This window comes from Euprymna scolopes, chromosome 31 (genome assembly GCF_053919585.1).
Source record: "Euprymna scolopes isolate OS-2025 chromosome 31, ASM5391958v1, whole genome shotgun sequence".
Taxonomy (NCBI): Eukaryota; Metazoa; Mollusca; class Cephalopoda; order Sepiida; family Sepiolidae; genus Euprymna; species Euprymna scolopes.
Genome location: NC_136512.1, coordinates 25,230,580 through 25,255,513, shown reverse-complemented (window position 1 = coordinate 25,255,513; position 24,934 = coordinate 25,230,580). Strand labels below are relative to the sequence as shown.

Sequence of the window (24,934 nt, the reverse complement as noted above, 5' to 3'; positions counted from 1 at the left end):
GTTTCCGTTATTTTTTCTACGATTACGCCTACCAAACGCAAACACTAACCGCTCCCTTGTGCTACCATTATTAAATTTCGAGTAATTTGATTAACTAGTCCAGACTTATCTCGGATTATGAGACGTTTACAATAGTTACCCACGACAAAAGAACATGACGCCAGTCCAAATTTAATCTAAGTAATACATTATTTTAAATTAAAAAAAATATACTTTGCTTTTATCATTTAACATTTACATATATAACGAACGACACGTAGGTTCAATTCAAATGAACACCAAACGTTAGTGAAGCGTTTATACGAAACTTTTATTTTTTATTGGTTTGACAATTTGGGAAGGCGAGGTACTGTATGCACCACGAGGTTAAATACTAGGTTGAGAAACTAGCGCGGTCTATTCCTCTCACGAGGGTAGATGGGACTCTGTGAAACCGTGGTAGGCAACCCATCTAGTGATGGAGTCACGATAAAAATATACCCTTCATTGCCCTGACAAAGCATCGAGTATTCAGCTACCGACAAGATTTGAATTACACTACAAACTCGTGCAGTGAGTTCAATCGCGCTGGATTGATGGAGTAAATAAGCACTGCATTGTAAAATTAATATACACCATATAAATATTACCAAATGCTATCTAAGTTACTTTGCTAGCTACCCAAGTAGGATTTTTTCTCTTTTTATTAACACATTTTAATGTGTTCTTTTACTTAATAATGGCAATAGTGAAAATCCTGCTGGTTTTAAACGAAATAAATGACGATCTTATTGTAGACATTATCAAACATGGTCATCCAATGAATGTCACAACTCAAACAAAAATATGTTCGATTTTTGAGCGATTTCATGAATCGATTTAAAACACTGCGTTTTAAAAATCTCGTGCGAACTTATCAGGCTCACACTGTTTGTATTTTAATAACAATTAAAACATGCGTTTAAACACTCACACATTACCTGATATACGTCAATAGAAGAGTGACTCTTTTTGCTTAGTTACATTTATTCGTTGTCTTCATAGTTGTTATTGTTTCAACACGTTTCAGTCAACTCATCCGCTGATTTTCTTCAGGTGATTTACTGCCACAGGATAAGAATGCTGACTTTTCTAACTTATCTCCAGTAATTACTGCCTTCCATAGTTGTTGGTTCATCGCGTTTTGGCAGACTAATCATCTAACCTGCTTAGATAGAATTGAAACCAATATACTCAGACAATGCTGAGAAATGTTTGCCATGTTCTATAAAATAAATTTCAAACGCCTGTGTCTTTGTTTGTTTATTTATTTATATGTATGCCCGCCTAAAACTTTTGACAGATGCGTTAGAACGTAACGAAACCGATATCATTTTAAACCTCGAATATTCGGACGATAAATCTAAAAAAAATAGTCAGAAAAATTAATTTTCTCACCCTAAATTGGCATTTTTCTATAAGGAGGAGTTGCTTGTTCTGCTGATATTTTCGAAATTCATCCCCTCTTTTCAGTTGATTAGCATTACTTTCGGCGTTCACCACTTCCGCTTTTCCGATGGACGCAAGGGCAAAGACGTCGCGTTTTTTTTCATGTTCCTCTTTCGCCGTATGGATTCGAGCCTGCCTACTTACTACCGATTTTTTGTTCAACACACACGTCTACACTCTTGGGCAACTCCGGACACCCAGGCGAATTCTATATAAATAAGCAGAAAGGTTCAGAATTTTATCAAAGGCAAGCTAATGTACTCCTTTACTTACCAGGAGAATTCTGTTTATATATTAACATGTTTTATTTATTAACATGCTTTATAATGCCAGTTGTGTAAACCCAATTCGGTTTTCCATTTTGCAGAGTTTTTATTCATCATTATAGAAAACAACAACTGCGCTAACACCTACGGTTATTACCTTATAACAGGTGTTCATGGGCGATCCATTTCTTTTTATTTATTTCTTAAACATATAAAACAGTTCATAGTCTTTATATTTCCGGGAAATTTTTTTCTACTTTTGAACAGAAACACAAGTTACTGGTAATTATAATGGAGTTGGAAATAAATAAACACATTTATAAGAGGTGGGTGTGGTTTGTTTGAAGCATTGTATATTATGTAGTTAAATAGAATGTGTAGACGGCAGTACAATGCAGAGGTAACCGAAAGGCACAAGTTGAAGCAGGTAAAAAAGTTTTATTAATACAACTTACAAATACATGTGTACATATTCATATATTTCTTATACACATTATATTTTTATTTGCACAGTGGCCACCTGGGAAAGTCGGTCTGGTGGTATATATGTGTTATATAATATTTCGAGAAAGATCTTTTCGTCAGATATTTTATTTGACCTTCAAACGTGCTGTTCCTATCAGTAATAGTCTCGCAGCAAACAATTGCTCGGAACTTGTAGATAGATGGTTAGTTTTTTTTTTTTTTGTTCATTCATTTATTTTTATTTCTTAATTTTATTTTTTTATAATAGTTCACTGTTGGTTCAAACGTGATGTTGTAAACAGTAACAGTCACGCAGTAAACAATTGTCAGGAACTTGTTGATAGCTTTTTAATTTAATATGATTAAGTTTTTTTTCTTTATTTTAATTTCTAACTTATTTATTTTTTAATAATATTGTATATTTTAACTTGAGGAAATTTAATTAATTTATTTATTTATTGTTTGTGCTTCTGCTTTCTGGTTGAGAGGGGGTGGGGGCATAGACTTTGAATAAATCGGCTCGATAAAGAGACTACTTGATGAAATCATCTAAGGGAGATAATCGTTATAGATCTATCTTCTTAGTTAAGTGTATAACGTTGCATTGTTTTTATGTATTTTATTTATTTATTTATTTTATTTTAGTAATATTATTTCTATTCTGGGGGTATTTAATTTAATTCGTTATGTAGTGTATATACAGAGAATTCTGAAATATGTACAAAATAGAAAATTGTAATTGATCTAGGTATAAATAAAAACATTTATAACTAGATCAATTCCATTTTCTATTTTGTATTTATTTCAGACTTTTCTTTTGTTCATACAATAACAGTTAGTTATTATCAGTAATTTTAAGACAAAAAAGTTATTTTCCTCACCAAAGCTTTCGCTTTATTGCATATATTACTTTAGGTTACATATTTTACTTAACTTCATAAAGTAACATTATTTATTTTAAATGGCGGCCCGATAACAGTCATTGCCCCCCCCCAAAAAAAAAAAACGCTGGACATTTATTATAATAGCAAGGAAATTAGCACATATTTAAATAATTAATATAAACAATTAAATATTGCCGATAGAAAGCGAAGTTACACTTCTAAAGTCACAGATACGCTTTCCGTTTTTATTAACATATTTGTGTTCTTTTACTTAATGACTTTAATAGTGTAAACCCTGTTCGGTTTGAATGAAATCATAATCGAAATTCCTAAACTAATAAATGTCACAACTGCGAAAATATGTTTGATTTTTGAGCAATTATATAAATCAATACAACACACAGCATTTGAGAAAATACTTGTCAGATTTATACTGCCATAGTAGATATTCGATGTTCAACCATCATCGACTTAAAATATACTGTTTGATGTAACATTTTTGAATGATTATCAGCTTTTCGGTTATTTTTTTTTGATAGGTATTGCACTGATTTACCTACAATATAAAACTCACTTGTTTGCTTAAATGTGTGTATGTATGTATGTGTGTCAGGTCATGTCATATGCTACTGGTACCATGTAACCCAGTACTACCTGCCTCATGGTCGGGTCACCGGCGACTAAACTGGTTCCCCCACCAGACTTGTTTGGTGAGGAGGGCGGCTAGTCTCCCTGGAGGATTAAAAACAAGACCTTCCAAAGGGCGAATGAACTCTTTTTCTGGGTCAACGGCCAACGAGCACCGTGTATATTTGTGTGTGTATATGTGTTTTGGGGTGGAAAGGGCTCCCGTAAGCCATGGTGAAGGCAACCTTTCTAGGAGAAGCAAATCTCTGATTTAAAAAACCATAAAGCGGGAGACCAGTACCCGCATTAAGCTCGTCTGCAGTTTAATTTGTTGATGGCTATCTTGCTCTTGCTTGTTGCTGGATCTCAACATTTTGAACCGAGAGAGAGACTTAGCTGTCCTACAAAGCTAAGACTCTGTAACATCATCTTTGTATAGATACTCCCTCAGGCATTTGGACTCATGGATTTTAAACGTCTGAGGGAGTGGCACTCGTCTGACAAGACGTTGCAATCATCATGTATGTATGTATGTATGCATCTCTAAAACTTTGGACAGCAGCGATAGATTTCCACAAGATTGGAATCGGCTTGAAGGCCAACCCTTCGGACGACAAATATCGAAAACTTGCCTAAAAACATCAATTCCTTCACCCTCAATTGAGAAATTTTCTTACAAAGAGGCGTTGCTTTTTTCGCCAATATTTTCGAAAGTCATCCCCTCTTTCATATTAACTAGCTTAAATTTATACCTTAACTTTCACAAAAAAACATTCGTTAAGATACAACCATACTAAAGAGTCTACGCCACTATATTTAAATCAAAACAGAAATTCCATCGACAAAGTATCTTAAAAAAACTACTCACCCTGGAAATTTTGTTCTGCTAGCCTGCTTTTCAACTAACCACGACAGGATCTTCTTGTTGAACCAAATTGCTGTTGAGGTGTTCCCTTAAATAATCTAATTGGACCCATTTCCGTCCACTAACAATCATACGCTACTCTCTCGTTGACAAGAGTATACTCATGTGTCCTTATTTTTGAGTGTCGTTCGGATCTTAAGAGGTAGTTAATTCTTTTGAAAAATAAAGTTTATGTTTTAGGCGCACACAACATGACTACATCTCATTTTTAAAGGATAACAAATATGATTTTATTCCTTAAACATAGCTTAACGAATCAACAAGTGTTAAAACACAGAGAGGATTCGGGACGAAGACGCGGAAATTAACTCATCGTAAGCCAAATTTATTTCTGATATTTTTTTCATCCTTTTCTTCTCCAAATTTTTTTAGATTCTATTAAATAAAAATTCTTCATCGATTTGCAGAAACATCAATTCGTCCTCGCGGGGTTGCATAGTGATCTAGAACTACTCAAGGAAACACGTGTAAGAACTACTATGAGGGCACTGGAAATGTTTGTATATAAATACTAGTAAAATATATGAGTGTGAATCAACTTTATCTTTTGGGTTTTTAATGGTAACTCATCGTATCAATCACTTTCTCTCTCTCTCTCTCTCTCTCTCTCTCTCTCTCTCTCTCTCTATATATATATATATATATATATATATATATATATATATGGGGGGAAGCTTGCCTCAGTTTGTACAGACTTCGAACACCCACTGTAAATGCGTCTACGCGTTTAATTTTTTGTGCGAGTAGAGTAAGGCAATTTCCAACTACACTGTTCCCAAGTCATCGTTATTAAATACCAGGGTATGTGGCGGTTGGGATGCCTGAAACAATATGGAGGTGGCCACACATCTAAACAAAAGTTTGTTAACTTCACTGATCTGACGGTAACCGGTGTCTCAACGTGATTATGCTACACATACATGCACCCCCATATATATATACGAAGACGGAAAAGAAAGTGAAAGAAAATCTGATGTCTTACCCCTACTCTATGACGCGACCGGAAGTTCGGAAAGTTTAAATAAGGCAAAGTAAATCCAACCGATACGATGACCTGCAAACATGACTCGCAAAAATTCGACCATTCCCTCTAGAAAACTGCATAATAGAGGGTACAAAATGTATTTTTTGGACAATCCTTCGATATTTGTCGTCTGAGACGTTGATCTTCAGAATGATACTAACATTTTTTTTTTAAATTATTATTACATTTTCACCCGAAACTAGGCAAATTGCCACTTTGGTGAAGGGGGCTACTATCAGGGGCAACAACTACTGGGATACTATGTAGGGATTTGGGCAGCAAGATGTCGGTTCACGTTACACTTGAACTTCTGCACGTCAGTACTGTTGGGGAAGCAGCGACCTGGAATGGAATTCCAAAGTCTAGCGGCTCTGGGGAAGAAACTATTGGAGTAAAAATATCTTTTACACCTAGGGATCTCTACAGTGTTGGGATGGGATTTTGCAACCTGTCGGGTTTGTCGAGGGTGCTCAGGTCGTGGGGGCACAAGTGATTGCAGTTCGTCAGAGCATTCACCACTAAAATACTTGTAGAAAAGGCAGAGGAATGCAACATTTCGTCGATGGGACAGAGGCTGAAGCTTAGATGCGAGTTAAGGGCCTATCAGGTTTGCGACTCTCTTTTGCACCTTGTCAAGGAGCGAGAGACTAGCAGTAGATGCACCAGCCCAAATGTGACAGCAATACTCAATACATGGGCGAATGGTGGCCTTATAGAGGTACAGGATACTTTCGGTTGTTAGTAGTTGTCTAGCACGGTAGATAGAGCCCACCTTTCTTGCAGCGCCCCTGGCAATGTTTTCAATATAATTGTTCCAACTCATCTTTCCCTTGAACGTTAGGCCAAGGAGTGTGAAAGATGTACTCTCAGATGAAGAGTCGTTGGGCATTGCTATGGGTGGTAGAGAGGGTTACTTGTAATTATTGAATGAAACTAGTTTAGTCTTGGCGGCCTTGAACGTGACCAACCATTTTTGCCCCCATTCCACTACAGACTGGAGGTCTTCCTCTAGTGTTTCTGCCATTTTTTTAGAAATGTGTTCATTCGTCTTCCTGTCGTACCTGCCATAGAGTGTAGCGTCATCAGCATATATATCCATCTCAGAGGCAATTTTGTCGGGGAGATCATTTATGAATATCAGGAACAATAGAGGTCCAGGGATAGAATCCTGCGGCACTCCCGCATTTATATCATATTGTTTAGATGTTCGACCGTCGAGGACAGCCTGGATTTAATTATGTTAAGTATTTTACCAGTGATACCGTATGATCTGATTTTACTGAGGAGACCCTCATGCCATACCCTGTCAAAAACCTTAGATATATCTAGAGCTACCGCTCTGTCCTCCCCCGCTTTGTCCAGTGAAAGGTATATACGTTCAGAGATTAGAGTTAGGATGTATGCTGTGGAACGGGCTTGTCTAAATCCATATTGTTGGCCAGTCAGAAGTTTAGCATCTGTATGGTGAGTGAGTAGAGCATGATTAATTAAGGTCTCAAATATTTTGGCAAAAAGTGGGAGGAGGCTAATGGGGCGATAATTTGATGGGTCAGTCCTTTCGCCAGAATTCTTGAATACTGGTACAACGGAAGTAGTTTTCCAACAGTCCGGAAAGCAAGATTCATTAAGCCACTTGTTGTAGAGTTTGGAGAGAACTAGAGCTACTTCGGCTGAGCAGTTTTTATAAGCACAGCTGGGATGAGATCGGGTCCACATGCTTTTGAAGTGTCAAGGTTTTTTATGATGGCATGCACCTGAGCAGAAGTGATTTTCAGATCGTCTAGCGTGGCGTCTGTCCGCATAGGAAAGTCACGTAGCGGGTGGTTGGAAGGGTCCAGTGTGTTGTTTGAGGCAAACCGACTGGCAAGCATGTTAGCCTTGTCGGTTGCTGAGGAGACAACCTTGTGATTGTTGGTTAGTGGGGGAATTGTTGATTGCCCATAATTTACTACACTGTTGTAGATTTTCTAGAAGTCTCGAGTTCCTAGTTTTTGTGCTTCGATGCGTTTTTTAGTGGTTTCCGTAAATTCTCTCTTAGCGGTGGCTATTTCTTTCTTAACGTTATTTTTAGCTTATATACTTCAGTCTGTTTGAACTGGACTTATGTACGTTAAATCTGCATGCTGCTTTTGAGCAATGACAGTTGTGCAAGTCGACGTAAACCATTGGGGAGAGTTGGGCTTACTATAAAATTTCCGCATGGGAACATGCGCTTCGATTGCAGTTTTGAACCAGTCAGTGGTCTCGTTTGCACACTGTTCAGCAGGGAGAGAAAAATATTTCTCCATGGGGCATCTCTGATTAGTTCCCTGATGGCTTCCCAGTCAGCCTTTTTATAATATCTCGTTGTTTTGAGCACTGCCTCTACAGTTTTGGCTCTAGAGTTAAGGGCGATTTCAACCATTATCACTGCATGATCAGCGTTCCCGAGCTGGCTGTGGACCTTCGTTATGCAGTTATGCGGAACTGTGGTCAAAAACAGATCGAGAAGTGATGCGTGTGGTTCTTCCTGATCAGGGAAACGGGTTGGAAACGTAACAATTTGTGATAGGGAGGGAGATATAGTGAAGCTATGAGTTGTGCTGCCCGCTGCATCTGTGTAAGTAGAGAATCCAAGCGAGTTTTTATGGTGGGCATTAAAGTCACCAAATACATGTATTTGTGCGCTAGTGTCGAGGGGCAGTGCCGAGTCTATGCTGTCAGAGACTTTGGTTATTATGGTGCAGTCCTGAGTCGAGGGAGAGCGGTAGAGAAAATAAAAGTAGCTAATATTGTGTTGCATGTTTAGTCTAAAGCACATAAAGTCTTGATCATTCGTTTCTAGGTTTGTTTCTCTAGTCAGGGGGAGGGCATTACGAATGTAAACACCAATTCCGTGCATGTGTCTGTCAGAGTCCTTACGGCAGAGTGGGAGATATCCAGACATGTTAAAGTGGTTAGGGGGATGGAGGAGTGTAGACTAGTCTCACTTAGTGCTAAGATATCCGGGGTATTTGTCAAGAGAAATGCTTCAACATCAGCTAAATTAGTTCTAAGCCCACGGATATTTGTGAATGCAAGACTCAAGGGGGGAGGCAAGTTGAATTTGTTTGTCCCTAAGCCTGGTTAAGCTTATTTTTATATTGTACTGTCGTCATATTTTTAAAGAGTTTTTGTTTAGGTAAGGGGCAGCTAAACAAGAAGTTATGCAGAGCATCAGACATGCATCACAAGTAGACCATCAGCTGACCGTTCTCCAATTAGGATTGTGGCCTCAGGAAAGCCCATCGCGAATGAGTGCAGGGTCCCTTTCCATGCGCGTCATCGCACTACAAACAACTCGATATTATTCAACTGTTGATGGAGCAGCCGCTCTAAGAGCTACCAAAGAGTTAGGGCTCCTGTACTACCAGTCGGGAACAGCAGCCAGGAACTGTCAATCCGGTACCCTCAACCCATTAGAAGAAGGTCAACCCAATCTAATTGCTCAGGCATATATTGTACTCAAGCATTCTCAAATGTCCAGTTTTAGGGGGGTGCCGGGAATCGGGAAACGGCGTTCGTTGACCTAGCCAAGGAACAAGATCTACCGCTGGGTGTTTCTGTCGAATCACTGAGATAGTGTCTCTGAAAGTCAATTGTCTGAAAGTCAATTGCCTCCGAAAAAAGTTTTAGGCAGACATACATGCATACATACAAACATTTAAATAGAAAGGTTAGATTTATATTATAGAAGATGGTTACATATTCTGATAAAAATAATAAATTCTCAACCCATTTATTTTTGTCAACTTCCAGAATTAAATAAATATTACATCTCTTTGTAAACACAATGTTTTAGCAGTTCATACATAGTCAGTATTTTACAAGACCTACTTACGATAATGGGCGAATAATCGTAGTTTAATTAGTTTTTGAAGTGTTATTTATCTGAACAATTTTTGTGGCAACTTACCATGATGTTACATCGGTACACAGGCCCTGTACATTATATATATATATATATATATATATATATATATATATATATATATATATATATATATATATAAAAATAGAATTTTCTGGGGCTTTCAATTCTTTTTATTAAATTTAGAATTCTAAACGCGAAACCTTAAAAATGATCTGATCTTTCGAAAATTCAATAGAGCGAAATGAGACAATTTTTATATGCTATCAGTTGAATTAATCTTTGGAGGGAAGCCCATGAATAATATACTAATAAGGCACATTTTTATTCATGTTTTCTTTTTTCAAGTTTTACAGAGCCATATTGTAATTTTTTTTCTTTTTCTTCTCCAAATTTATAAAAGGGTTTATTCAACGTTTTTTTTTTAAATTCCTAATAGTGCTCACTAAAGTTCTAATACCATTTTTATACCATTAAAGCGAACACGCGTTAAAACCTCGCAATAAAGAGTTTGCACTTGTGTGGGTTTTAGAACGCCGGCTATAGCCGCAGCACGTCTTAGACAAAACACCACAAGGATTGCACTTGCAATTAACAGAAAACAGGCATTATAACTATTTCCCTCTCTAAATGTTGACCTGCTATGGTCCTAAATAGTTAAGACTTGTTTTAACTTCCCCCCAAAATAAAAACAAGTGAAACATGTATGGTCCCCCACGAGTGAACAGTAAACAAGGTATAAAAATGATTATGTTCAGCATTGCCCCCTACCATTTAGCCAAAAAATATTCCCAGGGGACGTTTAATTCTAATGAAAATGAACAAAAAGTATAGTGATAGGTCTTAACATAATTAAATTTTAGATCTGCACCATGCAACAATAATGACTAACTCCATCATTTGGCCCCTCCGTTTAACCCCAAACGTCCTCAAAGCCTTAACATATTTAAATTTGAGTTCAGCACCGTGCAAAACTGCTAAATAGACAAACACAAAAAAATTAGAACAAATATGGTTAAATAGTCCGAAAAATTGTGTGTTTTTATTAGCCCTAAAAGAGCCACACCCAAGAGTTATTGTGAACTACAGAAAAAAATTATATAAAAATCAGTAAGTTACAAGTTTTCAAAAAGTATTATAAAAATCTAAGGCATAAGTTTTGTTTTAAAAAGCAAAAAGGTGTCAATTTAAGCCATTTTTACCCGAAAAGCTAGGGAATCAACTGAAAGTTTCTTGGAAAATCCATTCTGTTTTTCCTCATATCATGTTTAATGTTTGTGCAATTTTTTTTTTTAAATCGAAAGTGTACTCATTGGGAAAAGTGCGGCAGACGAACTGACAAGTTGTCCGGGAATGAAAAAGAAGACAATAAAATAGGTCTTATTTTTTCTAACTTTAAATAAAATATTATTGCCTTTTAAAGGTGTTTTAAAAGAGTTTTCTCGATTTTTACAAAGTTTGAAAATTCCTACTGGTGTTCACTCGAGCTTCAATAACAATTTCTCAAAAAGTGCGCATTGAAAAGTTCACTGATACCTCTTGCGTTTTACAACAACACTAAAAACAACAGTTGCAACATAAAAACACAAACCATTTTTACTGCAAGAAAAAGAAGACAATAGGCAATAGAGCTCTTTTACACTCAGAATATAATATTCTTTTAAAACTATTTAAAATTTACATATATATATATATATATTCTAGCAGGGGAACTCGGTGCTGCCCGCCATCATGGAATGATGATCAACAAATATTTCAAACTTCCGGAAGGAAGCTTCATATGCCTGCATGCCTTGACTTAATCCAAAATATATGTGATTCTACATTATACTCTATACAACTTACTGTCTCTTTTATAGACTTGTTTTATTTAAACTGTTTTCCTGTTAACGATAAAAAAATTAAATACATGGGGGTTTAATCCATAGATTACGTAATGTAAACAAAAATATAAGACACGTAATTTTTAAGTCTTATAAAAATTCTTTGCTATTAATGAAGAATATTAAGAAATTTACGTGCGAAGTTTGAACCTACATATCACGTCATGCAAATATATAAATAAATAAATAACTGAATAAAAAAAAACGCCCTCAACTTACCCGCAGTAGAATTTTCACGAACAGTTTACCTATCATTGTTGCTAAGCGACAACATTGAAAAATGTATTTACCGATGATAGATAAATTAAAAAAAGACGGTTTCGATTATTAGTAATTATCGGGGGTATTCTGAGACCGAACTTAACTAAGTTCACTCTCAGACTCATACACTAAAGTCCGGTAAATTTTAAAGAAAATCTGTTCACCCGTTTCGGAGTTTATAAGAACTATCTCTCTAACACACACACACAAACACACACACCAAGTTGCATTTATATACTCGCAATATATATATGTATATATATATATGTATATATATATATATATATAGATAGATAGATAGATAGATATAGATATAGATATAGATATATATTTATTAATGCCATCAATTATTTCTTGAGATGTACCTCCGCATCAATACAATACTGGTAGATTTAAACACTTCATTATAAATATCGCGATAACCCTGCATTCCTATAAGAATATCACCTACCACGAGAAGATTATTTAATAAGCGACGACCATTGTTGACTCGTCGATTGCATAAATTATATTTAACAAAAAACCATAAATTTTAAGAATCGATGGAAGAAAATCATTACTTAATGAAGAATCTTCCATACAAAGACAAGTTTGATGGATTCAAACCAACTATCTTTGATCTCCCAAATACATTTCCGTTTTTTTCTTGTATAGATGCGTCCTCCACTTCATCTAAAAGGCTTCGTCGGTTTGTGCTTTAATCAGGTTTGTTTTTCAGAGCATTTACATAGGCGGAGATGAGGATTGCACGAGCTTATTTTATTTTATATGTGTGTAGATATAACTTTATAAATACACGCTAATGTAATTCTAGGTTGTACGTTCATTAGTTTTAGAAGTGCGGCTATTATTATATAAATAATACAGCAATGCAATTTCAAGTTATTTGTTTTTAAATGTTTACATAGATGTCACAACTTATTAAGGTTAGGATGCAACTCGAGGTTAATGAGTGTATAGTAATCAATGGGGCAATATCGTTGTAATCGTTAATAGTGGAAATTTAGTAAATTGGATTACTTAAGGTGACGGCTCGTAAAGAATTTGTTTACCTTGGACTTGAAGATAACCAATTATCGTATTGTAGTAAGCTGGGAAGTAGACAACCGGAAGAAAGTTCCACAGATTCGTTTATGTTTTTATAATTTAGGACGTAAATAATACTGTCAGTAAGTTTACACGAGCGGTTTACAAAAATATATTGTTTTTTTGAGGTGGGTATTCAATTATATAATTGGTATAGTTTTTACCAGATGCTCCTGTACCTTACTTAACCGCATCCTAACGTAAACAGAATTTTTGTGAAATGTTAAACTGCAGAGCAACCTTTTAACAACTATAAAAGTTCTATAATGAAAAAAGAACAAAAAACAAACATATGCTTTTGTAAACTTACTAACAGCATAATTAGCGTCCGAAATTATGAGATGAAAAAATGAACGCATCTTTTAGTAAAAAAAGAAACAGTGCCAATAAGATAGTTTGCTGAAAACGAATATCACAGTTAAATTTGTTCTATGATATGAAGAAATTACTAGGTGACCAGAAAATGGGTGCTCATCTTACGTTAAATTTATATAGGAAAGTGATCCCCAACTTTTTGAAAAAATAATATGTTCATATCAGGAAAACTACTTATCTCCCCCTAATTTAAACGTAATATTCGTTTTCAGCACCTCGGAAAACCATTAAACGTCGTCATTTTAAAGTTTTGTGGGGAGCTGGAAAGAAGCTTAACATTGACCAAAAAAATTAAGACCTATTTTTTGTGGCCTAATGCGTTTAGCAGTCTTTATAAATAATATGAAAGAAGAAATTTAAAAAAAAATTAACATTTTACCGAGGGGGATTACATTTCTATATAAATTTAACGTAAAATGAGCACCCATTTTTGGCCACATAGCGTTCAACCAGACATGTCATCTCTAGCAGTTTTTCAAGTTTGGCGATCGAGGGGGGGGGTGCAAAACATGACAAATACAAAAACTGTTGAGTTTTTTTGTGGTGGTGGGGGGTAGGAATTACATTTGAAACATAAGATAACAATATAGTTATTTAATTTTTATGAAACCATTCTGTCCTTTCACCTAACAATTTTATAAACAGAACGAACCCCAAAATATGACAAATTTAATTGGGGGGATTACATTAGAAATATAAAATGACAAAAAATGTAATTTAATTGCTTTTGGAATTAATTTTTGGAAGATCTTTTATATTTTTACTTTTATATATTTTGCGATCGCACGGACATTCACTACTATTTTTATTGAAACAAAAGTTGTAATGATTTATTTTTAATTATCTTTTCTTTGCAGGGAGGGTCTCTCAAGTGCTCAATATCCGGAGAATAGTTTCTTCTCTTTGTTGCCCTACTGGTGAAATATCTGGTGGAGAGGGTATCTCGTACTTCTTTTTGTGGGCGATTACATTTACATGTTTCCATCCGTTCTTTTGTTTTTGTTGTGGGGGTATCCACATTGACCATTATGAAAATGCGTAGTATACAGGTGTGTTTCAAACAGAACTTCATGTCAACCCAGGCAACGCTGGGTACCCATGCTAGTATATATATATATATATATATATATATATATATATATATATATATATGTATATATATGTATATGCACTTTCTTACATGCATGCCCATGAGCACTGTGTGTATGCATGTGCGTATTGCCACCAAATTATTAATATCAGTAAATCTTTTACAAATTATAAAAATGCAATAACACTTCGAATTTTGCTTGTGGGGAATAATAATTTGCAAATATTGTAAATTAAATATTATTTGTAAATTTAAGATAACTAAATAAATAAGATTCCTCTTATCAGGGAATTAGAAGCAGAGAAACGCATACAGGGTGCGGCAGAGATACTTCCGAAATGTTGACATCTTCGGAGTTGTACTCATGCAGTTTCTTAACAATTACAATTTGTATAGATGGAACTGAAAATCAGTGTGTACACTTATTCTGACACTGTGAGCAGACAGTACAAATTCCAAAGCATGTTTGCGAGCTGAACATATAAGAGACCGACGAAAATAAAGTCTTACAGCCCGAATATTCTCTCACATCCTTTGTATTCGAGGCTTTTTTACGGTGGCTATTTTAAGTGCCAAACATTTAGTTTTGAAATTCGCAACCTATAGTTGTAATGACATTCTATCCGGATCACCATTATACCTTTCCAATCTGTAATGAACTTGAAAGACTGTATGTGTTAAAGTTACTATTTCACCATTCTTCAAAAACATTTTTACAGTAAAACAATGTGTATTCATGTCGAAAGCAAATTGCTTAATAGGAGTACCTGAAAATAATGGCAAGCTATTAGCAAAATTCAGACCTCTTGGTATTTACATAATTTGTTAAAAGTTTACATATCTGATGTATTTCTGCTGAGCCCTGTACCTTATCGGATAACAATTCAAACCGTCATTGTTATGGTTCTCTTTATAGTTTTATTTCCATGGCATGATTTTAAACACGATGTGCTCCAATGGTTGGAACTTATTGTGTTAGGTTTCATGTGTTTTTATTTTATTTTATTTTATGGTAATATCGTCACATTGTGTTTATTTCTCATTTCGATATCATACTGGGTGTCCGACGAAGTGTAATTGCTGATACGCTACTGCATTTTTTTTTACATAGGCATCACCACTTATCAAGGCCTATAGGCCACTCAAGGATAAGGGTTAAAAAGTGTACAGTAGACATTGGACAATATAGTAATCATTAGTAATGAAAATTTGGTAAATTTGATAACTTATGTAGAACGGCTCATCAAGAACTTATTTACGTTAGACTTGAACACAACCATATTGTAGTCAGCCGGAAAGCAGGAAAACGGAAGACAATTCCACAGGCGTGCAGTTTTAAGAAAGAAGTTTTGTTCATGGAATATACGTTTAGGTTTAGGCACAGATAAAGAGTGGGGGAATTATTGATAGTGTGTACAGCTAGACGAGTGTTTCTTGTGAAAGTTTGGCGAGGGGGGACCATAGATTGAAGCTCAGTTGAACACCTTCCATGAAAATAAAGATACATCAGAGACAAACTAGCAACATCTCTTCTGTGAGATAGAGGTTGCAAGGAAGAGAAAAGGACATCTCCTATGAGGCTACGAAGTCTATTTTGAACTCTATCAAGGCAGGACAAGTCGTTTCCAGCAGCTCCTGCCGAGATGTGGCAACAATATTCCATCCTTGGACGTACCTGGCTCTTATATAGATAGATAATAGCATCAGCAGTGAGATATTTACTGGATCGATAGAAAGATCCCACAATTTTTCCATCGGTCTTGACAACAGATTTGATGTACGTGTTCCATTTAAGATCAAGAGTAAAGGTCAAGCCCAGAAGCTTGTCAAAACTTGAGGCCTCCTGAAGACGAGAGCCATTCATTTCAATTGATGTCAGATGTGGATCAGAATGTTGATGATGTAAAGAGAGAAGCTTGGTTTTAGATGCATTAAAAGTAACCAGCCACTCCTTTCCCCATTGTACTACGTGTTCAAAAGTATGTATGTCTTTAATAGATACTTGTACAGCAATATTTGTTATTAATCCTCTTTTATACACACTGAGGTTACTGTAATTCATACATATGCATACACACACACACTCCAGTATATATATATATATATATATATATATATATATATATATATATATATATATATATATATATATTGTGTATAGTTAGGCAGCAGTTTCTCATTTAGACAAATATTATTGAATAGCACGGAATTATTCTATTTTACAGTTTTCCTTTTTATCTTCTCCAATCTCCGAATAGTCCATTTTGCGTTCTTCTCGAAATTGTATCTGTTGGATCCATAATCGCTATTATCGCAAAAATAAAATCGCAAAAAGGACTATTCGGAGATTGGAGAAGATAAAAAGGAAAACTGTAAAATAGAATAATTCCGTGCTATTCAATAATATTTGTCTGATATATATATATATATATATATATATATATATATATATATATATATATATATATTCAATAATATTTGTCTAAATAATAACAAATACATAAATTTGTCTAAATAATAATAAACAATAATAATATTTTGTCTAAAAATATATATATAAATAATATAAAAATATACATATATATATATATTTATATATATATATGTATATATATATATATATATATATATATATATATATATATATATATGTACAAACCTTTGTTGAAATTCAAAGACATGCATTCTCTCTTTTATATAAGTCTGGTTTATTTCATCTTTGATATTTTCATTTCATCCGTTCGTGTTTTGTAAGTAATATTAATTTCATAAATTGTGCTTTATTATCTTTCGATTGCATAATGAATCTAATTAAACTATAGGGTTTTATTTATCATTATTATTAGTGTTTGTTTAGACTTCTTGTTTTTTTTTAATTTGAGAATAAATATGGCATCCTGTAAATATAACTGTTAAATTGTTCCATAATAACAAGTAATCAGGTAGATTTTAATCGTGTACTAGGGATAAATAAGTAATGACAAATAGTAAGAGTATGTGGACACAGAGAGTGAAAACGCGGCTGACTCCCACAGGGTGGGGTACAGTAAGGGGTATGGGTAGGACAGAGATGAGAGGCAACGGGATAATTAAACAGAAGCGGAGAACCCCGGAAATCGATAAACGGCACAGTCACAGGCACGGCTAAAGAGAGAGAGAGAGAGAGAGAGACAGACAGACAGACAGACAGACAGACAGAGACAGAGAGAGAGAAAGTGAAGGCAGGAAAACAGGAATAGAAAAGCCAGTGAGATAGAATAAGGGGCAGGACCTCAAAGGTATAGATAAAATATATGTTAGTAACTGGGGGGAAAATAGGATAAAGACAGATAGAGATTGAAAATAACGGAAGAACCCAATAAGATACAGGATGAGACATAAAGTTGTCGCCCTGAAGTAAACAATAAAATATCAATTCAGGTAACTTACATATGTAGAAGAGCTGACATTTATTCAATGTAGCTGCCTTCAGCCTCAAACACCACCGGGATCTCGGGTTGGAGTTGGGACCATACCTTTTTCAGAAGCGGTGGAGGAAACGAGACGAATACTAAGCGAATACTGGACGAATACACGGTGGAAGGCGGCGATCGGGGTGCTTTGGTGTTGTTGGAGGTCTTGTTAGTGAGATTCTCTATGGATGACCAAACGAAATAGGCTAGAGAATTCAGGTGGAGGAAGGATGGGACAGTTGGGTACAAAGCAGTAGCACTCCTGCTGCAGCCAAGCCTGGCACTGTTTGCAATTGAGGGCCGGAACCGCGTCTTTCTGTCACACCTAGGGTCTGCTAGCGGCAATCTGATTACACCAGGAGATTAACACACTTTTCAGCATATCTAGCTACACTTTATTGTTGACTTTAAGCCGACTTCAAAGTTGTAAGATAGCGTGATGTGGCTCTTATTTGTAACCATTCCAGAAGCATAACCCGAGCAGAAATCTTGTTTTCATCACGCTATGCACGCCCTCGTTCTTTAGATGTGCATTTTAAGTTATGTTGTCATAACATGAATAGCTGCGGAGTATGAGATGTATAGCGATGTATCTCCGATCTCCGTCTTTTAACATTGTATCACTTTCAGACATGGCAAAAGGCTCCTATCGCTCTTTGGATTTGTATAAAACTGGCCAACTAGGAGATTGTCTGCAAAAAAATATAAGAAGAAAAGGAAATGGAATTATGTCGTCTTTTTTTTATTTTGCGACAATTTTATCGTTCCAACAATTAGACTGATACAGAAGGGGGTTGTCAGAAGTATATTTTAGGAAAATTGTTGTTACGGGAACAAGATGATAAAACAGAAAGAAAAGTAGGGGAAGCGGAGAGATTGAGAGAGAGGGCAGTAGGATGTATAAGCAGATAGAGACGGAGATGAGAGAGCGATGAGTAGAGAAAGAGAGAAAGAGATCGATGAGTTAGGACAGAGAGCGAGAGTAGTAGTAGATATGTAGGGTGTGATAAATGGCTCTATATTATAAAAGGAGAGATGCCATTTAAAAGCGTTTGTAGACAAAGAGATAAAGAGATATGACGAAAGAGGGGGAGAAATAGAGTGAAGGGGGGCTCCAAATATAAGATGACTGTATCATGGATAGGCATGGATAACAAAAAAAAAGCAATTGAAGCTAATGCGTTTGGTATGTACAGAGAGAAGTAAAGGCAAAAAATGCGCACCTCTTTAAATTTATATTTTTGTCTATATCTCCTGGGCTACGCCGAGCAATCTTGCAATTTATTGATAAATCCTGTTGGTTGCACAATTGATTTTAATTTTAATTCCGTTTCTTTCTATTTTTGAGGCACATGTTAATCCAATATGGCTTTGCACTTAAACGTCTTTCTTTGTGGTTTGATCGTCTTCCTTTGATTTCAGCTTAATTAATATTCGTTTTCCTTTCATCATTAACTCCACTCTCTTCTTTATCTCTCACTTTTTGTTTATCCTCTGCCTGTTCCCACTAATCATCCTTTGACCCACTTCTACAACGTTATCTATCTACACACATCTATAAATAAGAAAAAGAAATCTGAACTGATCATTCTCTTCCGCAGGTAATATCGTTCTTTGTAGTTGACCTGCCTTTGTGTTCTAAGCATTTGTCTTTTCATTATATTCGTGATTGGTTTCTGTTGTAGTTTTATTTCTACTTTCACATTCACTTACGATTACAGTCTACTGAGCTAATCGAGTCTTCGTCTCTGTTTATTAGTTTTATACGGAAAACCTAGATAATATTTGTATGTACTAGCTGAAATATGCCCCCATTTTTACAGCAATATTTACCAAATCATATAATAACAAACTTATATTAAACTACTCCTAGATAAATTCATAAACAGGTGGATAGTACAATTGCAAGAAAACACATGCTAAAGATCATACTCCCAACATAGACACTTTCTAACAGCATGTAAAAAATGACAAAAAATTAGGAGCTCAACTACTTCACTAAAAAAGAAAGTACTCCCTGGGATGGTTTGTTCCATGTTAAGAGAACAGATACTAAATTGCATTCCAAAACGAAGAAAATGAATGTGGATGAGGTGTCGTGACAGACGAAATGCACGATGCACTGCCGTGTGAAAGTGGAGACACTTCGGATGGTACTAGGGCCATAGCTAGAGAGAAACAGGGAGAGTATCTACTCCACAGGGAGTAAATTATATATATATATATATATATATATATACATATATATATATATATACTAGCAAAAGTACCCGTCGTTGAATGGGTTCAAAAACAGCCTACAGAAAATGAACTCTGATTTATGAAAGCATGAAAGGTTATGAAAAGGAAGGGTTGTAAAGAGATAGCTTCGAATTTTGGGGTATCAAAACCAAAGCAAAATATGATGGCAGTAAAAATTAAATAGATAATCACCCTAATTTATTATACCATACCTGTTCACACTGAAACACTTATCACACTATTTTGTGGATCTATATTTAAAAACCTTGTAAAACTTTGTGACATATATCTATTCTATGGAGGCCAGGCGCGAGCGAACCCCCCATAATTTTATTATACCATATTTTTTCAAGCTGAAACATAATAATCAAAGTATACTTACGCAGATAGATATGAAAAGTGTTATTAAAGTGTGTATATTTCCCTTCTATGGAACTCAGGCGCGAACACTGCCCCCACAATTTTATTATACCATCTCTATATAAGTTAAAACATACTTATCAAAGTATTCTTATGTACATCTGTATAAAAAATACTTGTAAACGTTTTTAATTTTTTGATTTTAATTTTTTATTTCCATACTTTGTGGGCCAGGCGCGAACGCAGACCCCACAATTTTAATGAACCACCGTTTTGCCAGATCAAACATACCCATTCCTGTGTCTCGATACATCTTCTATCATTATATGTAATCAGTTTTTTTAAATAGTCAACCATATAGGAGTCTATTCGTGACCACACACATACACACACAACCACACACACAACCACACTTACACACAGACATTCAGCTTTATATTATATATACATATATATATATATATATATATATATATATATATAAATATGTAAATTCTAATTCAAAATTTTTAAAACGCACATTATTTTTTTTATTTCATAAGGGTACATGTTACAGATCTGTTTTGGTATCAATTTAAAAAAAAACCGTAAGAATATGTTTTCATTGCAATAGTGAATGCAGCAGACTCTTCACAAAAGCCTATGGAAAAAAAACATATTAAACAGCAAGCTTTACATATCACAAACAGTTAAACTCGTACCTCTGATATTAACGGTGTAATTTTCGTTATAAGGCAGGTTTTAATCATTTTATTTATTTAATTTTCCCTTTCAGCCATATTTTCATATTTATAAATATTTCTTCTTATTTTTTACTAGAATTTCAACCCGGCGTTGCCCGGGTGTAAGATGTGTATGTTGAGCAAAAAAAAAAGTGGTAGTAGGAAGGGAGGCTCGAACCCGTCGCGCGAAGGAGGAAAAGAACAGGGAAAATCCTGACGTCTTCGCTGTTACGCCCACTACGAAACCATAAGTGACGTATGTTTTAATTAAGGCTAGAAAATTAAAAGGAGAGGAGGACTTTCAAAAATATCGGCGAAAAAAGCGGCCCTCTCGTAAAATAACCACGTAGTTGAAGGTGAAGATGTTAATTTTTTTTGCCAATTTTTCGATATTTGTCGTCTAAAATGTCGAACTTCAGAACAATACTAATCTTGTGAAATCCCCGGCCTCTGTCGAAAGTGTTAGGAGACATGCACACATATATAAATGTATACATTTATGCATTGGTAACTTAAGATGTTTGACCCAAACCGATTAAAAAACTTGTCCTATCTCTGAATATCCTTTATGTCAAATTTCAAACGTTTAGACAAGAAATTGTCTGAGTAGTTTGGAAGAGACAGCAGGGTCATATTTTTTTAACTTTGACCCCTATTAAGACGCCTTATCATTTATTGTTTAGAGATCAAATCAAGTTATTTAATGAGATCCATGTCCAAGGAACCTATATCTAATATTTCAAGTGTTTAGGCCCAAAATTGTCGGAGGTGTTTGGTAGAGTTCTCAAAGGTCAAATCGTTGAACCTTGATGCATTAACAGCTTAATTCCTGGCGGAAAAGGACTTATAAAGCTGTTCTAAATCTCAGTACACTGTATATCAAATTTCGAGTCTGTAGACTGACAATTGACAGAGTTATTGCGTATGAAAATGTACATACACAAACGCACAGACACACAGACACACATATACACAGACACGTTCACTTTGATAGATATATAGATTTAATTTGATTTTCTGTCTTGCCATTTACTAATAGTTATATATAATTTTCAATGTAAAATAATGTTTTTTAAAACTTCAATATCATTAGAATGCGTTTTCTACTTATTTGTCTGCCAATACATCCGTCCTACCGTGTATATAATAATTTATTTGTTTATTTTAATTTACTGTATTTATTCTATTTATTATATATGGTATATTATCGTAAATTTACATTGTACTCTGTCAAAATTACACTATATTTGAATTGCATTTTTATATTAAACTACATATATATATATATATATATATATATATATATATATATATATATATATATATATATATATATATATATATATATATATATATATATATATATATGGGGGGCTTGTGTGCATATATATAATATAAATAGACAAACAGACTACATCAATTTATACGTGCATTTATATATATACATACATATATATATACATATATACACAGAGAGAGAGAGAGAGAGAGAGAGAGAGAGAGAGAGAGAGAGAGACTATCGCAATAACGATGGGCGTACATAAACAAAAATGACGAAGGCGTACACAAACAATTCGTGTGACGTGAAGAACATGCACGGCAGAGGAAAGTATTTTTTTTGTTTATGATTTGTATATTCGTATATCCGTTAATGGTGACTTACTCTTTAAGATAACCGGTATAATAAATGTCTTTAATTTTTTGAGAATATAATATCTTTGTGGAAAATTGTACCCAAGTATGGTATTAAAAATGGAAAATATCGTAAAACGGAACCGGAAGTTGGATTTGTTAAACTATCCTGCTGAAACAGGGCTTACGAATAAGTTTAATTACTGGTTTTCCTTACAATGAATTGTTATAGAACATAATGTAAATAGAGGTATATATGAATCTTCTTGTCAGTTATAAAAAAATAAACCTCATATCGATATTTAGGGTATAAAATCATTTAAGACATGTCTAAGCTGACTCCTTCTCATTAGAATAGGAGAATTACATCTAGATTACATTGCATTGACTTTAATTTCATTTTATATTATGCTTTTTTTTTATTAAATGTGTATCTTCTTCTAATACCTTAATTCTGTATATAAAAACCTGTTTATATTTCCAAAGTATTTTCATGTATAGACATGTATATATATACATGTATATATATATATATATATACATGTATATATATATACATATACATGTATATATGCATATATATATATATAAATATATATACATATATATATACATATTTATATAAATAAATATATATATATATATTGCGCTAAATCATATATTTTTTTCAAATAAATATTTTTACATGTAAGTTATATTATATTGAGTCTGGTCATCCGTCTATTCTACATTTTTTCGGAATCTACTAGACCAATATGGCTGGAATTTTGTATGCACAATTACAGAATGCAGTATGTATGCATTTTGAATGCACAGTTACACAATGCAATATGGTACTTAGTACACAGCACCATAAAGTCTGGCGTTCTAATTATCATTGTATCCGTTATTATAATAGTTAGTTATTAACAGGTATACGTATTTAACGCTAAAAATAAGCGCATTAAACTGTAACATTGCATAAATCACTCGTTCTAAATCTCCGGTCTATAATGTTTGCCTGCTTTAACATGCAAGAATCTTGTTGAATGTATGCTGGATGCAAAAATATTCATCAAGTGAGTAATCATCAACTTATCTATTGTAAAATATATATAAATAAATAAAATTATAAGAGAAGTACTAATAATTTTCTGTCTCATCTACGTTTGAAATCCGATTTATTTTTTCTTTAACTATGGGTTCGGTGATCATCTTCGGTATGCTGGGATTGAATCCTAATTACATTTTCTGGAAATATTAAATTCTAAAACCGCTCTCAGTTTCAATTTTATACAATGCTTTATTTTTGTATATTTTGATATAATTTTTTCCAGAATTCCCGAATATTTACTCATCTGTGTTTAAACTGTTTCTACGTTTCTCCATTTGTGTGATCTGCCGAAAAATATGTCAGACTTGGCGTTAGGTGTTGAACATTTGTCCTGGCATTAACGGGTAATTATTTTCTCATATACTGTATTTTGTAAGTCCAACTAGTATCCAATCTGTAATTTATTTGGTTCTACGATGCTTTACTTCAGTGAGTTGACAGGAAGCAGTTTATGTCATTGCGATATGCATTGGGCTTTTAAGATATTTGACACATAATTTTGGATGTGACAATAAGCTTCATAAGTGACTCTGTCCGTCTGCCGACATGTAGTTTTAAATCAGCAGTGGATTTTTTTTATCGGAAATTGAATAAGTGCATTTTCGTACAAAACATCAATAAATTTCCAATATTATCTTTCAAATATAAGTGCGCCATGAATGTATCGATTAATCATTACTTATTTATTTTCTCCCTTTTTTATCATACGCACGTTTTTATTATCAATTTTATTCGATTATCTTCGGATTGTTTAATTTCCTCTATCATAAGACTAAATATAATTTATTTTAATCCATATTATTATTTATCTAATTTTGTTCTTTTATAAATGTTTCTTTTATTTTTTGTTTATTTTTGATTCTCTCTTTAGTTAATTATTTTCTGTTATTATTTTGATATTCATAGTTTTGTATTCTTTGGACTATTGTTAACCTATGGAGTGTTATATTTATACAATGTACCTGTCGACCTTTTTCAGTTGTGTCTAGAATGACCCGTGGATTAGTGGATGACGTGGAGAGTAAAGACAGCTATAAATTTGAATAGAAAGTTCAAAACTAAGTGCGGTTGTCATTAATGTCTAATTGCGAATTAGTAGGACTTCTATAACATCAGATTATAGAAAGGCTTCTGTTTGAAGTTTCTTTCGGTCCAGGAGTTCGACAGCAAGATTTCAGGAGTCGGACAGTTT

General features: G+C 34.3%; 1 long non-coding RNA gene across 1 annotated transcript in view; it reads right to left on the bottom strand.

The window, feature by feature from the left end:
- Positions 1–1,421: 1,421 nt before the first annotated feature.
- LOC145255522 (uncharacterized) overlaps positions 1,422–24,934 on the bottom strand; it is a 258,434-nt gene continuing 234,921 nt past the window's right edge. The window contains exon 4 of the long non-coding RNA XR_013863856.1: positions 1,422–1,675. This is a non-coding gene — a long non-coding RNA (uncharacterized LOC145255522). The remainder of the gene's footprint in view (positions 1,676–24,934) is intronic.